Raw genomic sequence first — 15393 nt, 5'->3', positions numbered from 1 at the left:
AGGTGACACCATTTCTTTGGGTTCTGTGGGCAAGGAGAAAAGAGATGAATATAAACAATCTTTCTTTTTACTCTTGAAGTGCTTCCTAAGGAAGATTCCTTAGTAATAAAGGTCAGAAAAGAAAATCATTCAACAAAATATTCAGCAGCTGCCTCGGGAACCACTTGTTTAAACACCAAATAACTCCCCCCCAGGTCCCCATGCCCCTGCCTCCAAGAACCTGGCTGGTGGGGGCAGCCACTTCACCCAGTTCTCTTTGTTCCTCTCGCTTTTTCCCGTGGAAGCAAGACTCCCACTTGACCAAGGACAGGCATTAGCTTCCATCACATGAAAAGATAAGATGAAGGCATGTTGAGACAGAGCATTTCCTTGGGATACAACGGGCTGAAATGGAATTTGCAATTATCCAAACTTACTTTCCTCCCTCCCTGGGTTTTAAAATATTCATGAAAGTTTGGCTGTTTTACAATTCTGTTTTTCCACAAAAGTGATCAAATGAGATATTGTGAGATGACTCTGTAAATAATTGCAGATTACCCTCCTCATGAGATACAATTTTAGAGCTTTTCCATGCTGCAATGAAGAGAAAAGTACTTTATAGAAGTCAAAAGTTATGAAAACATATCTTATTCCCTCCCTTGGTATATAACAATCTTGAGGAGGATCCCATAAAAGATTTTATTGCATCATTATCTGAATGTGCAGATTGGAGGATAAGAAATTCAAGACCAAGCAATAGCTCTCCAGAAAGGACCGTCGCGTAGATAGGTGAGAAATTTAAATTCACCCTTTAAGAAAGTTATTTGAAGAAACATTAACAGTTAAAAGCAACATTGACTAATTGGTGATAACAGCCATTATAAGAATAGTCATATAAATGCAATCACCGTATCTTACTAGCTGCGTGAACTTGAGCAAGTAAATTAAACTCTGTAAGCCTTCATTCTTCATCTGTAGTATCAGACTGATAATTATTTCTACTCCACAGAGCTGATAGGATAAATAAATGAGATAAATACATATAAAGGACACAGAACTAATGAAAGTTAGCTAATATAATCATCAACATCATCATTACTCCTGTTTACCGTCATTCTCCTTTTTAAACAAACGCACCGTGTGTGCATTGCATCGTGTGTTTACCAGCCAAAGTCAAAGCTCCTGACACAGATTTGACCCCATTTCCCTTTACGTGAAACCTGTATAATTTTATTAACCAATATCACCCCCCAAAATTAAATACTGGACCTAATCTGCCTATTGATTAACCTGACTCTGATGACAAAGGAAACAAAGGACTTTGAGCAAGTGGGGAAAAAAGATTGAGTAGTGGGAAGCTGAGTAAGCCGCCAACCAGTTCCCTGCAGTGTCTCCTGTTCATCTTGCTGAGCATTTTAGTTCCAAGACGCCTTCCAAGAAACTGTGGTCTACTTCAAGAATCACTCACAGCAAGTGACCCTTTTCTACTTTTGTGAACACTCAGTCCAATTCAGAAAACACCTAGAAGCCCAGTGCTACAAGCCAGGGTCTGTAACAGACTTCAGAGAAAATGTAGTAAAGAAAAATGGCTCAAGAGAAAGAGTTCAGTGGAAAAAACATCTGTAGCCAATTAAGTCAAGGAATTGGTGAAAATACCATCACTACACAATGTACAATGTGTTAAAGCAAGTAAAAGTATTGAAAGAACATTATGCAGTCAGGAAAGAGGGATTTAAAAATTATCTTTAAAAAATTAATCAGGACAGCTGACCCCGTGCACACTGGCCTGACAATCAGTCTTGTTCGGTGCTAAAAAAAATTCAGTAGAGGAGGACTTGGAAAGACTAACTCTGACAGGCAGGCACATGGGGACGGATCTTTGCAGGAAACTGGGAGAGTGCATCTGAAGAACCGGAAGTGCACGGAAACATGGAGACCAGATGGCCAAGGGCTGACCTGCGGTGCCCACCGTGCTTCTTCTCAGTCCCCATCAAAATTGCCAGCCTACGTTAAAAAAAGAAACACCGGTAGCACCACTTGGAGGAAACGGGACAAAATAAAAAGAGGCATCTCCAGGAGTGGCATCCCTAATAGAAGTGATTGAGAAACACTGCTTTAGACTCCAAACTCATGCTGTATATTTGGAAAGAGCATGACACGTGACTAGAAATAAACTAGGAAGGGAGTTCGGTTCACACTAACAACTGATTCCAGGGTGCAGACATCAAGCAGCATCGCATCTGTTGTGGGTTGAATTGTGTCCCTCATAAAACATGAAGTGCCACGTCGTATCTGTGAAGGTGATCTTATTTGGAAATAGTCTTCCCAGATGTAATGAAAAGGTGAGTTAAGATGACATTCTATGGGGAAGGGTAGACCCTTAATCCAATACGATGTGTGTCCCTGTAAGATGAGATACAGATATATAAACACCCACAGGAGAGTGTCACGTGAAGACAAAGACAGAGGGAGATGCTGTGACCAGGGAGGCAGAGATGGGAGTGATGCGTCACAAGCCAAGGACGGCGGCAACCCCAGAGGCGAAGGGGAAGTCCATGGAATAGATTATCTGCTAGAGCTTTCAGAGAGAACGTGGCCCTCTAGACACCTTTATTTTAGACGTTTAGCCTCCAGAACAGTGAGAAAACAAATGCCTCTTGCTCTAAGCCACTCCTTGGTCATTTGTTACAGCAGCTCCCGGAAATTAACGCAGCATCTGTTGAACCAATAAAAACAAGGCCTTTATCTAAAAACCCTGATCAACTGGAGCTTTAAAAAAATCTTATAGTTACATTAAGTGACCAAACGTATTCTCAATTTAGAAATTAGAATACCCAGCTCCATATAAAAACTGATTTAAGGGTCAAATTATCCCCCCTTCAGAGCTGGGCTCTGCTGCAAGCCAGTGAAGAGCACCCCGTATTTCCCCCTCCAGGTCTTTCCTCTCCAACCAGCGAACCCTAGTTCCAAGCCTCTGGAACACGGGAGCGGAGTGACGGAGGGCTGGTCAGAAAAGAAGAAGTACATGGAGAGGAATGTATGTAAAGCTGGTTCGCAGCCAGTGTTGGCTCCTCCTTCCCCAGTCACTGGGGACTCCCAGTCTATACGGCCCTTCATACGAGTTGTACCGTCTCACTTTGTCCCTTACTGCAGCCACAGCTCCAGGGGACGCCTCCAGCTTCCATCTGCTGAGACCAGTTGGGTCCCTGAGCGGTCTAGCGGGATAGGACCACGACAGCCTTGTGACAGTGTCCTCACATGCAGAGTTCACACCCGTTCCACAGGGAACTCTCACAAACCGCGGGGGAAAGAGGCGACATCCAACACAGCATCTCTACATGGCTCTTCTGTCAGCTGCTCACTAGCTCATCTCCTGGTCCCTAGATCCGCCAGGAGCCAGTCCAGTGTGTCAGACAACCGCCTCCAAGCCTCACGAGACCCACGTTCCATTCTCACCAAGTCTCCTTGAAGCACCTCTTTCTGGCAATGAGAAGGGGACACAGGCAGCACCCCACACCTGCCTCCTTGCGGATATTCCTAGTGGACCCTCAGTTCACCCCCAAAACTCTGTTTTAATCTCCAATATCCCACCCCTGCTGGACTATGAATGTAAAAGTTATCAAGCTCCTAATAGGGAATGTCTACAAGGTGATCTATTTCATAAATCACCTTGGTATCAAATAGCTCTTCCCTCAAGGGGTCAAACTTTGCCAATTTTACAACCTAGAATATTAGTTTTTATAATTTGAGCTTTAAGAGACCCATGGGAGAAGCAGCTAGAAATTGTGCAGTATATCTACTGGATACACTGTTGTTGTTGTTTTTTTAAGTTTCCTGATCATTCCATGAATTTTACATTGTTCTTCAGTATAATGTGTCCTACTGAGTCTGGCCAAGTGCTAACGGCTCCCATGTTGTCCCTCCCAGTTCCGGTCTCCTTGTCTGTTCCTCCTGCTTGCTGTTCAATTCCTTTCAACACCTTCCGAATTTACCACCCTGTCAAAGCTTTAATGGCAACTTCCGCACAAAGTGATCCCCAGGTTCTTTGGACCCGGGTGATTTATGATTCTCTGACCTTGTATAGCAATTACAGTTAATGCCTATCATTTATCCTATCTTCTTAGGTAGCCTTAGGCTGTCGTGTCTCCCCAACTATATTTTAAGTTCCTCAAGGGCAGTTATTATATTTTTCACCTCTCACCTATCCCCTGCCCATTCAGGACTTAATTCAATGTTTAGCACATAGGAAGGAGGTTCCTAATAAGTACACACCCGCTTGCTATGTATTAAATATCTATTAACAGAGATAGAGCGAACTCATGTGGCATAAATATCTTGCCATGTTCTATGATAGAAATTGCGTAACAAGTCTTTATTGTCACATTTGAACAAACTAATATGTCAGCTAGGGAAAAGGCCGCAAAGAAATATGAGAAAGGAATGGCCCATCCTATAGCAAGGATGCCAGTATTTGGAAATATATCACATGCAAGGTTTTTGCATTTCTCTGTGTTTGACCTTGCCTTTCTGCTGCAGGTAGCACTTTCCTCAATGAAAAGATAGATAAATAAAATACGAGGAGGAGTCTAGAATTTGACATTTAGCAAGAAATCTGGATCCATATTAAGACAGTGGTTTTGAATATCAGGCTTTCCTTGGGGAGAAAGGGACTTTTAAAACCTCAAGCTTAGTTGCCATAACATAGTAGAAGTCAGACCTAGAGAATCAGGTCATGGAGTTTTGTGATTCTAAGAATGGAGAAGGCATAGGGGACAATGTAAAAAAATACAAAAAACTACCTTGGGCTTAAAAGTTGCATGGATACGAAGACAGAGGAGGAAGAGGGCAAATATGAAGTCCTCATCTCCCTTCTCCTGAGTTAAACCCCCCAAATGAATGTGGGGGCGGAGACATCAGGACTGGCAGCCACTTTCAGGACAGAGACTGAAGAGAATTTCAGATTCTCGGAGAAAATACCGCTCTCCCCCGAAATGAGATCCCATGAGGCCCACTGTCCCCACAGTCACAGTGCCATAAGGGGAAGAGTAGAAGAAAGGGGGAAAAATTCCAATGCACAACCGCTGACCCAAAAGTTGTCTGAGTCATCCGGCCCTGGGAAAAGGGAACTAAAGCATGTCTAATCCACTGTCCCCATTTCCCAGACGAGGAAGCTGAAGACCAGACCGACAGACCCATTTACGTACGAGTATTAGACATTGAGGACACAGAAGAAGACAGAAGTCCAATATTTCTAGCACCTACTGAAGTAATAAGAATATAAATTAATATTATTTAGTTAATATTTAAAAATAAAAGTTCAATAATTTTAAATCGATTTCTTTTCATCAACAATGAAATATATTTAAAATGGACATAATAAATCATTATTCCACAGGATAATTATTCATTTTATTATAAATCTAGTAAGGTTATTGAATTTGGGGTCATCATACAAAAATCAGTGGCATTACTATATAACAACAAATTAAAAATAGAAAATAGGCATTTAAAACTTAATTTAAAAATCTCAAGTACTCCGGAATAGATCTAACAAAACATGTTCATGACCACTACACCAGAAATCTATAAAACTTTATTTAAAGGGGGGCGAAGCCAATAAACAAATGCAAAGCCAATAAATAAATGAGGTATGTCATGCTCACGTTGGAAGACTCAATATTATAAAGATGTCAGTTCTCCTCAAATTGATTCATGTGTTCAGTGTAATCACAACTGAAGTCCCAGCAGTTTGTTGTTAACAAGCTAACATTTACACTGAAATGCAAGGGGCCAAGAGGAGCCGAGGCGACATTAATGAAGAACAGAGCCGGAGGTCTTCAATTACCAGGCATCGAAGGCATTATAAAGTTTTGTAATTAACACAGTGAGTAATCAGTACAAAAACAAACAAACAGATATGGAGTGAAACATGGAATCCAGAAACAAACCCACGCAAATCGTGACAACTCGTTATGCAGGTAAATTACAGCCAGTTGGACGATGCAGGGCAGTGGGGGTGGGGCAATCTCTCTGCTGCAGAGGGCTGTGTATCCAAATGTGGGTGCTAAGACAATGAAGCTCTTAGGAGGTACTATCTTTCCCTCTGGGGTAAGCAACGCTTTCTTAAACAGCATAGGAGAAGTAGAAACCATAAAGGCGAAAAATGGTAAATTTGACCACATTTAAATTAAGGACTTCTGTTCATCAAAAGATGCCAAGTAGAGAATTAAAAATCACAGAGCACAAGAAATTTGCAATATATATATATATGATAATATTAGCATTCAGAATAATTAGCATATATATCAGATATATATATATCTGATAATAATTAGCATTCAGAATATTTAAGTAAACGCCTACAAATCAATAAAAACAAGACACACGACTCAATAGAAAAATGAGCAAAAGACATAAATAAAGATTTCACCAAAGAGGGCATTCAAATTTTCAATACACATATTCAAATTTCCTCAACCTTATGACTCCTTTGGAAATGCAAATGGAAATCACAGTGAGACATCACTACCTGCAGACAAATGTAGCTAAAATAAAAAGCACACATATCACCAAGACTCCATACCGGGACACAGAACAACAGTACCGTCATTCCCTGCTGGAGGGGGCAGGTGGTGGAAGTCAGTGGAACTTTAGCAAACAGTTTGGCAGTCTTAAGTTGGATGTATGCACACCGTACGGCTGGGCAAATTCCATCCCTAGGGTTATAGCCACAATATAGGCCTACAATGGTTGCCAACATGTACAAGAAATGCTCATAGTGGCATTCTTCACAGTAGAGATCAGCTAGAAACAGTCCCGATACCCATTCATAGTAGGCCTGATTAAAAAAGTAAGACCTATTCAGACAATAAAATACTATATGTTAATGAGGATGAACAAACCACAGTGTCACCAACAACACGGATAAATATCACAAGCAATGTTTACAGTAAAAGATCATAAGCAAAAAGTACATATTATCATATGTGACAGTATTTATATCAAATGGGGGGAGCTCTTGGTTGGTATAAGTGACCGGGAGAGGACATGAGGGGAGACTTTGAGGTACTATTATAATCCTTTCTTAAGCTTGGCACCTGGATCTTCAGGTAGATGTGTTTGCGTCACAAAAATTTATCGAGCTGTAAACCTTAGATTTGCTCATTTTTCTATGTGCCTATTATACTTCCGCAGTTAGCCTTTTTAAGTGGCATCGGGATCCCCACCCACCTGTCTGTACCACTTGAAAAAAACAGGCATGAATAGATTTCGAAGATAATCCCTGATTTCAAAAATAATCATGAGCAAATAAAACAGTGGATTTCAATCTTCAAATGCTGTTCCTCACCATCTACATGTGTGATGATTCAGAAAAGTATGTGCAGACAGAACATGGGTATTTTCCCTAAACACGGCAACATATAATATTTCTCCTCAAATTGCTTATTCATTGTTGGCTTTGTTTAATAAAAGGGGGTCTGCCCTGGCTGGTGTGGCTCAGTGGATTGAAGGCCGCCTACCAACCAAAGTATCACAGGTTTGATTCCCAGTCAGGACACATGCCTGGGTTGTGGGCCAGGTCCCCATTGGGGGGCACACGAGAGGCACCCACACATGGATGTTTCTGTCCCTCTCTTTCTTCCTGCCTTCCCCTCTCTACAAATAAATAAGTAAATAAACAAATAAATAAAATATTTTTAAAAAGAAAGATAGAAAGGAAGAAGGCACATTAAAGCTTTAAAAAAGGGAATCTACCATAAAATGCATGGATATTCTATTTTAAAGCATATTTGTATCTTTAACAAACACAAACACATTTGTATATTTGTATATATTAAGAAATTTTTCCTTTTTGAGCTACACTAGCTCGAAACATCATCAGTAAGCATTGGACCCGACTTCTAAAGTTATTTCCTTTTGCAAATACTAAAGCTGCTACCAGTTGGATTCCTTTTTACTTTTCCCTTGCTTATCTTATGAAACAATTGTTTCAGAAAACAAAAACACAAAACAAAGGTTTAGAAGTGTAGGTTCTTATAATTGTCTGCATTTAAAGTTTGGAAAGAAAATATAAATGGAAAAAAAGAAACACAATAACCACCTATTTATCTTTGCACACACAGTAAGACAGAAAGAACGCTTTCTTTTCTAAATTAGAATTATACCTACAGCAAGCATGAATAATGAAAAGTTACAAAGGTAATAATCAAAGGCTCAGGCATTTTGAAATATATGCTAAACCTATGCCAGAGGAAAGGCAGACATAAAATAGCAACACCAAAGCCACAGGCCACGTTTAAAGCATATTAACAATTGCATACTAAGAATAATTAATTTCTACCCATTTTTACTTATTTTTTTATTTGAAATCATATTATTGTTTATACCATAGTCACAATCAAATTGGCAAAACTGCTCCATGACAGACAGAACAGAGACTGGCCCTGCAAAGTAAAATAAGTGAGGGCTTTCACAAAGCTGGAGGAGAGAGACAGCAGCACAGCGACACAGGGCCGGAGGCAGCCGTCTCAGACAGCAGCGCCCAGGTGTGAGAGTGGGTGGGGGTGGAGGGTGCTCCCGCAGTACACGGCCCCACGGATGGCTGCTGGTTCCAAAGGAGACTTTCCTAGTGTGCTCAGGAAGCCCATCACTTGGAACAAAGGTGTAGATGGAGCAGAGGGGAACTCTTCTGCAGAGCAAATTCTGCAAATTCCTGGGCAGGTTCTCTAGGTCTTTGTGATACATGGTTGCTGAATTAGGATTCTGCAAAGGTAATTCCGTAAATGGACATCCAGGGAAATCTTACAGCCAGCGAAGTTCTTGAGCCAAAACAATACACAACCGCACAAGCCAAACCCACACACTGTGAACTAAAACGGTGCCATGGTGGGGCTTCCGAAAGCACCAAGAGAGGAAAAATGGTTCACAGAGAAGACCCTCATCCTTCTCTTCGGCCAGAAGATGGGCAGGCTCTGTCACCTCTCCAGCTGCCCTCCAGTGGTCCACGTGCCTCTCAGACTTTTCCTGGGGAATCTCTTTCTTCTCCTGTACTTTCTTTAACCTGTACAACTCTAGCTCTCTCTCATCCAGCTCTACAGTGATGTAAGGGAGGGCACGCTGGACCCGGGGAATGATGACGAGTTCAATGACACAGACACACCTGAGGGTTATCTCGATAGCTTCACGCAGTAACAAAGGAAGTCTGCGATGAGGCTGGTTCCACCGGAAGCTCCCCTGCTGTGGCACAACCCCTCTTTCATTTAGCCACAACTGGTCAGATCATAACTCATTTCCTTCACGCTGGTGCGCAAATGCTGGCAGAGTAACAGCTGCTACCCTCTCTTCCTCACTGGGATCTTCACTCGGGCTTTATTTGCATTCTGGATAACTGGCACTGAAGTCCCCTGCCATGAACTTGGCCTCAGCAAGTGAAAAGGTAGCTTCTGTCATCACTTCGCCCACCAATATTTTTAGGCTCTCTGACCTTCCTCAGGGTCTGTCAAAATCAAAGAGTGAAGGCTCAGGTTTTTTCTTCAAGAGGTTTCGATCTGTCTGTGCTCCTTCTCATGGAGCCATCATCAGATGGACGTGGTCTGTCCGTCTTTGCCGACGTTCTGATGAGGGCCGCTGGGCGAGGGTTCGGGCCGGGGACCGTGGCTGCCATGCAGCCAGAGTCAGCTGGTTGTCTGCCCTTTTATTTTTTAATAATCAGACCTTTCACTTAGTTGATGAAAACTTTCTCATCTCAATACTAGACTCTAATTTCGCCAGTAATTTTATTTCCTTAATCATGTTTTCAGTCTCTGTTGTTTTTTCATATAATCAAAGTACTCTCCTATAGGCAATGTAGCCATAAAATAGACTCAAGTTCTACTTTTTTTGCAAACAACTTTTTAATCTCTAAATTGAGTTGTTTTAGATATTATTGCAGTGATAAAAATAAACATTTACTATTGCCAACTATGCATCAGATATTGTTCTGAGTTGCTGAGTCACACATTTAATACTCCTAAGAAACGTCCTTGCTGGGTACACTATTATCCCTGTTTATAGATGAGGAAACCGAAGCCCAGTGTGGTTGTCAGAAGTCACCTGACCCCCAGGGCCAGGCAGCAAAGGCAGAGTCTGAAGGTGAGCAGCTGCTCCCCAACCCCATTCTGGCGACTCTCCCATGGCGCAAGAGTGCCTCTGCAGTCAGGTGAGGGAGTACCTGTCCCTCTGGCCCTCGTCTTTTTACTTAAACATTGTGCTCAACTCTTGCTGTGAAGTCCCCCATGTTGTTTCGAAAGTGTGTTTTATTAAAAACTTCCATTCTGTGTGTTTGTGCTATGTTCTATATTTTTATAGAAAAAATAGAGAAAAATATAGTGAATATAGTTCTAGAAAAATATAGTTCTAGTGAATACTAGAACTATAAACACACTATACTTTGAATTTAAAGTGGTAGTAGCCCCTAAGAGTTTAAAGCAAATTACATGTATCATGCCATGTGCATTTAAACACACATACGCTTCCAGCACTATCCTCCGAGTTGAGTGTTAAATAGCTTATGGTACATTTTCTTGTCTTCTATCTCATTCTGTTGCCAAAGTCAGTGTCCAGACACTTTATTCCAAAGGATGCTGCAGTCTATACACCGGCAGCATCATCATGGCTTGGAAGGCTGTTAGAAACAGAGAATTCCAGCCCTGACCGGTGTGGCTCAGTTGGATGAGCATCATCCCACAGAGCAAAAGGTGGTAGTTCGACCCCTGGAGAGGGCACGTGCCCGGGCTGTGGGCCGGCCCTGGCTGGGACCTGTGCGAGAGGCAACTGACCGATGTTTCTCTCTCACATCAGTGTCTCTCACTCTCTCTCCCTCCCTCCCTTCCCCTCCCACTAAAAATAAATAAATAAAATCTTTTTTACTAAATACAGAATTCTAGGCACCATCCGAGACCAACAGAGTCAGAATCTTTATTTTAGCATAAACCTCAGGGGATCTGTGGGCATATTACAGTTGAAGAAACCTGCCTTAATGATATAGTCACCTAAATGAAAGGCTTTCTTAATCCTTGCTTGACCTAATTCATTTCCACAGGTTCTCTGAAAGACATTCTTATCAGTTTTACCAGTGTTCACCTGTTACAGTTATTATTGAGCATTTCACTCTCTCTGTAAGGTTTACTGCCTGTAGTGTTACTGAATTTTAGTGAATTAACTCTTGAGGACTTAAAACAGAAGCTCCCCTTCAGGGGCTGTTGGAAAAGTTACTTGCTTGCACGGTGCTACATCCTCCCCAAATGACAACAAATGCCACCACTTGGGAAAAGACAGAGCCGCCCGGCTCTAGTTCTGGTGTGTAGCCTCGTAAATGCCTGTGAGAGTTACCAAGTCAGAAGGTCAATAAGGGAGTAGCTGCTGTTTCCCCAAAACCCTGGGAGACTTCATTCTGTGTTAAAGTACAACTCTGATCTCAGTTCCATTGTGAATTCTCAGATTTCTTAGTTCTCAGGTACTCACTTATAAGTTGCCCTAGGCTGTTTTGGCTTTTTATATAAGTTGACCTGAAAAGGTTCCCGAAGAATATTTTAGTAGGAATACAGGATTTTGCTTCTGGCTAAAACCACCAGTATCAACAACCACCAAAAAACAACCATAGGAACTAATAAAACCCTCAAACAAATAGAAATATCCATGTTGAAAATCATCACAAGATTCAAAAAAAGTAAATTAATGCAAAAGAAAATCAATCTTGAAAATGTTAGAGAAAATTCTGTGCTGGTAAGTAGTTTTTACTGGTTTACTGAAGTACTAGAACCCATATCTTAATAGGTCTGTCCAGAAAAAGTCCAGTCATTGTTGATATAATGAGATGGTTTGTGGAACATCAATGTACCCTGACAGACAAAGAGAGTGGACTGGAATGCACGTGAGTGAACAATGCTGAATTCACTGTAGTAGTCAGTGGGGACGGTAGATGTCATTGAGTGAGCATGTGTACTGTGTGACCATCACATTCAAAATGACTGAGTGAGTAGAGCAACGAATCTGCATCAAATATTTCATTAAGCTTAAACATTCCTCTGTGGCACCTATTTAGATGATTCAGAAGGCTGCTATGGGCAAGTGGTGATTGGCAGCTTTGTCATGACAATGCACCTGTTCATACATCATGTCTTGTGCAGAGATTTTTGGTGAAACATCAAATCTCCCAGGAGACTCGGACCCCCTACAGTCCATATTTGGTGCCCTGTGACTTCTGGCTTTTCCCAAAACTAAAATCACCTTTGAAAGGGAAGAGATTTCAGATCATCGATGAGAATCAGGAAAATACAACAGGGAAACTGATGGTGATTGTGAGAACTGTGTGAGGTCCCAAAGTGCCTACATTGAAGGGGACCGAGGCATCACTGTCCTATGTATAATGTTTGCTGTAGATTGTGTCTTCTTCAATAAATGTCTCTATTTTTCATATTACATGGATGGATATTTTCTGGACATATTACATTCATATGTCATGTAATATGAAAAATAGAGGCATTTACTGAAGAAGACACAAGATACAAAGATGTAAAAGAACATAGGCCTTCATAAAGGAGAATCCAAGGAAGCAACAGATAGCAGAACTAGACTGCCAACAACTTAAGACTTTGTGATTTTCAGACACGCAATATAAAATAAATATGCCATTTATAATATGTAAGTATATGAAAGAGGGAACTAAAAACCTAAGGAAAAGTAGGATATAAAAACCAACTGGAATTTTCAAAGATCAAAGGTAACTTATAGAAGAAAGAAAGAAATAACATGACCATCTTTGTAGATGCACTGAATAGAAAATTCAGTACCACTTCGTAGTGAGTTAATAAACTGAGAGACACACTTGAACAATTACATGAAAGGTGTCTAAGGAAGAAAAAGTAATGAAACACATGAGGTGAAAGACAGAACGGAAGTTCTAACATGTGACCAGATTTCCTGAAGCAGGCATAAGAGAGACCAGAGGAGAGGCCAAGGCCAGGCCTAGGGTGAGGGGAGTGGGGCAGCAGGGGCAAAAAATCTAAGGAAATTAACTTTCCTTAAGTTATGCCACCTGGAAGAGGCAACAGCAAGACCAAAATTGGCTAGCCAATCTTCCAGAACTGAAACTTGAGATACAGGAAACACAATGTTTTCCAAGTAAGATGAATAAAACAAAACATACACCTCAGGACAAGAGTAAAGCTGTAGACTATCAAAGACAAAGAGGCCTTCAAAGCAGCCAGAAATAGCTGATAGACTCGTTTGGTACACATTTTGGTGCCCTTCCCATGCCATCTTTACCAGCCCCTGCACCCAGATCAACCCTTCTCTTGATAATTGTCTTCAGTTACTGAAAATGTTTATCAATTCCTATATTCCTCCCTGGGGAGAATCCAGTGCCCAATCATGACTAATAAAAAGGACACCTGTGGTCAGTCCCCTTGCATCACAGCAGAACTTTTCTGGGGCACACTCAGGATGCAGAGCTTCCTTTGGTATCAGCTGCTCTTCCACTAAATCCACATTCTTGACTAGCTGCTTTTGCTATTCTATACTGCTTCCCTAATTTTGTTTTTCTGACTTTAACAAAGAAGGCTGAAAATTTGGGTTTGACTTTAGGAAGTGAAGTTACCAACAAGTAAATACAAGTAAATCAATCAGCAGCAATTTCTCAAAATGACGGATACCAGAAGACTGTTGAATAATGCATTCCAAGCATTGAGAAAAAGAACTATCTGTTAAGACTTGTATTCCCAAATTGTAATTTGAGGCAGAAGTGAAATAAATATCTATTTGGATGTATCAAAAGAGATTTTACCAAGAGGCACATACCACAAAGAAAATTTTTTTCAGAAAAGATTTTTGGCAAAAAGAAAATCATACCAAATGGGAATTCTAAGACACAAAAGAAAGTGGACAAAAAGAGTAATTAGTGACCATGTAGATAAATTTAATCAACAATAACTGTATTTAAAATAATATGAATAATAATGTTCAATTTAGTGAATAAAAATCAGGTTGAACTAAGCTACTTGATAGAAAAAGCAGGAAGGGGTTGAATTTAAGTTTTAATATCTTGCATTATTAAAGAGGAGATGATAGAGATTAGCTAACTTTAGACTAAGTATGCAAGCAAAGATTTAAGGTCCATTTCTAAAAGATAGAAATCAGATATATTAACTTCAAATCAGTAAAGAAGAGGGAAAAACACAGAAAACCTCACTCAGAAAAGAAAACTTCTTCTTCTGGATACAGTGGATTAACTGGTCCTGGATTAGTCTGCTCACTATGAACAGCCATAAAGTTGGATAAAATATTTAAGGAAAATACTCTGGGGGCACTATACAACATGTAGCACAAAACTGCATTTTTGAGTAAAGGGATAGCCCCCCAATTTCACCAACTCTCTCTTAAGAAATAATTTTCCAACCCCTGTAAAGCAAGCTGGCATCCAAGCAAAGCACATGGTCCTGCTGCACATAGAAGTCAAGATTAGAGTTCAAGGAGGCCACAGCAGACAGAATGTGCAAGGCAAGGAGGCAGAAAGGAAGGAGCCGTGCAAAAGGGAGGCCTCTGAACCTGAACAGTATTCCCTGTACGTGCAGAGCAAGAATACATAAGGCTTTTAAGGGAGTCTCTGCTACTAGCTGAGAAAGAAACAGGGATATTAAAGGTCAAGTGTGACAGGGCATTGTAGTTCATGCCAGTCAAAATGAAAGAGCTATTTAACATCTCCTAATACTGTAACTTTTTTTGCAGTGCCAGAGTACATTAATTCCAAAGTGTACTAAGAAAACAGAAAATGTGACACACAAAAATAAAACACATCAAAATAATCTAGAGAAGACACACATCTTGCGGTTATCAGATAATGGCTCAACACAACTACAAAAATGTATTTAAAAAGGCAGGAAAATATGTTCAGAAAATTAAAGGAAAATATGGTTTTAATAAAAGAACAGATAGTGAATCTCAGAAGAGAAAGGCAAGCTTTTTAGAAAGGCTAATAGAAATTCTAGGACTAAAAAGAAAAATAAATAAAATTTAAAATTCACTGGATATATTTGATAGTAATTTTGAGATGGTAGAAGAAAGAGTCAATGGAGCTGAAGAGAAATCAATAGAAATTAAGTAGTCTGAGGAATAAAAAGACAAAATGTTAAAAAAAAATGAGTAGAGTTCTAGAGACCTGTATGACAATATCAAATAATCAAATACACAGGTAACAGGAGTCTCAAAAATAAAAGAGAATAGAACATAAAAGTATTAAAATAAATAATGGCTAAAAATATAATCAATTTGCTGAGGAAAAAAATCAATTTACAGAGGTAAGAATTAGGGGACACTCCCCCAAAAACATACAATTAAAGAAACCTACACCAAAGCACATCATAGCCAAACTGCTGAAAA

At 40.4% G+C, this 15393-nt stretch overlaps 1 protein-coding gene and 1 pseudogene across 1 annotated transcript in view; both read right to left on the bottom strand.

Moving 5' to 3' along the window:
- The window catches only part of INPP4B (inositol polyphosphate-4-phosphatase type II B), a 520158-nt gene that overhangs the window by 435538 nt on the left and 69227 nt on the right, over positions 1–15393 (bottom strand). The window lies entirely within an intron of this gene.
- Positions 8782–15393, bottom strand: part of LOC123813985 — a 33829-nt pseudogene continuing 27217 nt past the window's right edge.

Source organism: Phyllostomus hastatus, unplaced genomic scaffold, assembly GCF_019186645.2.
Source record: "Phyllostomus hastatus isolate PE091 unplaced genomic scaffold, TTU_PhHast_1.1 phas_contig_159, whole genome shotgun sequence".
Lineage (NCBI taxonomy): Eukaryota > Metazoa > Chordata > Mammalia > Chiroptera > Phyllostomidae > Phyllostomus > Phyllostomus hastatus.
Note: the sequence above shows the minus strand (reverse complement) of the source record. Positions and strands in the feature narration are given on the sequence as shown.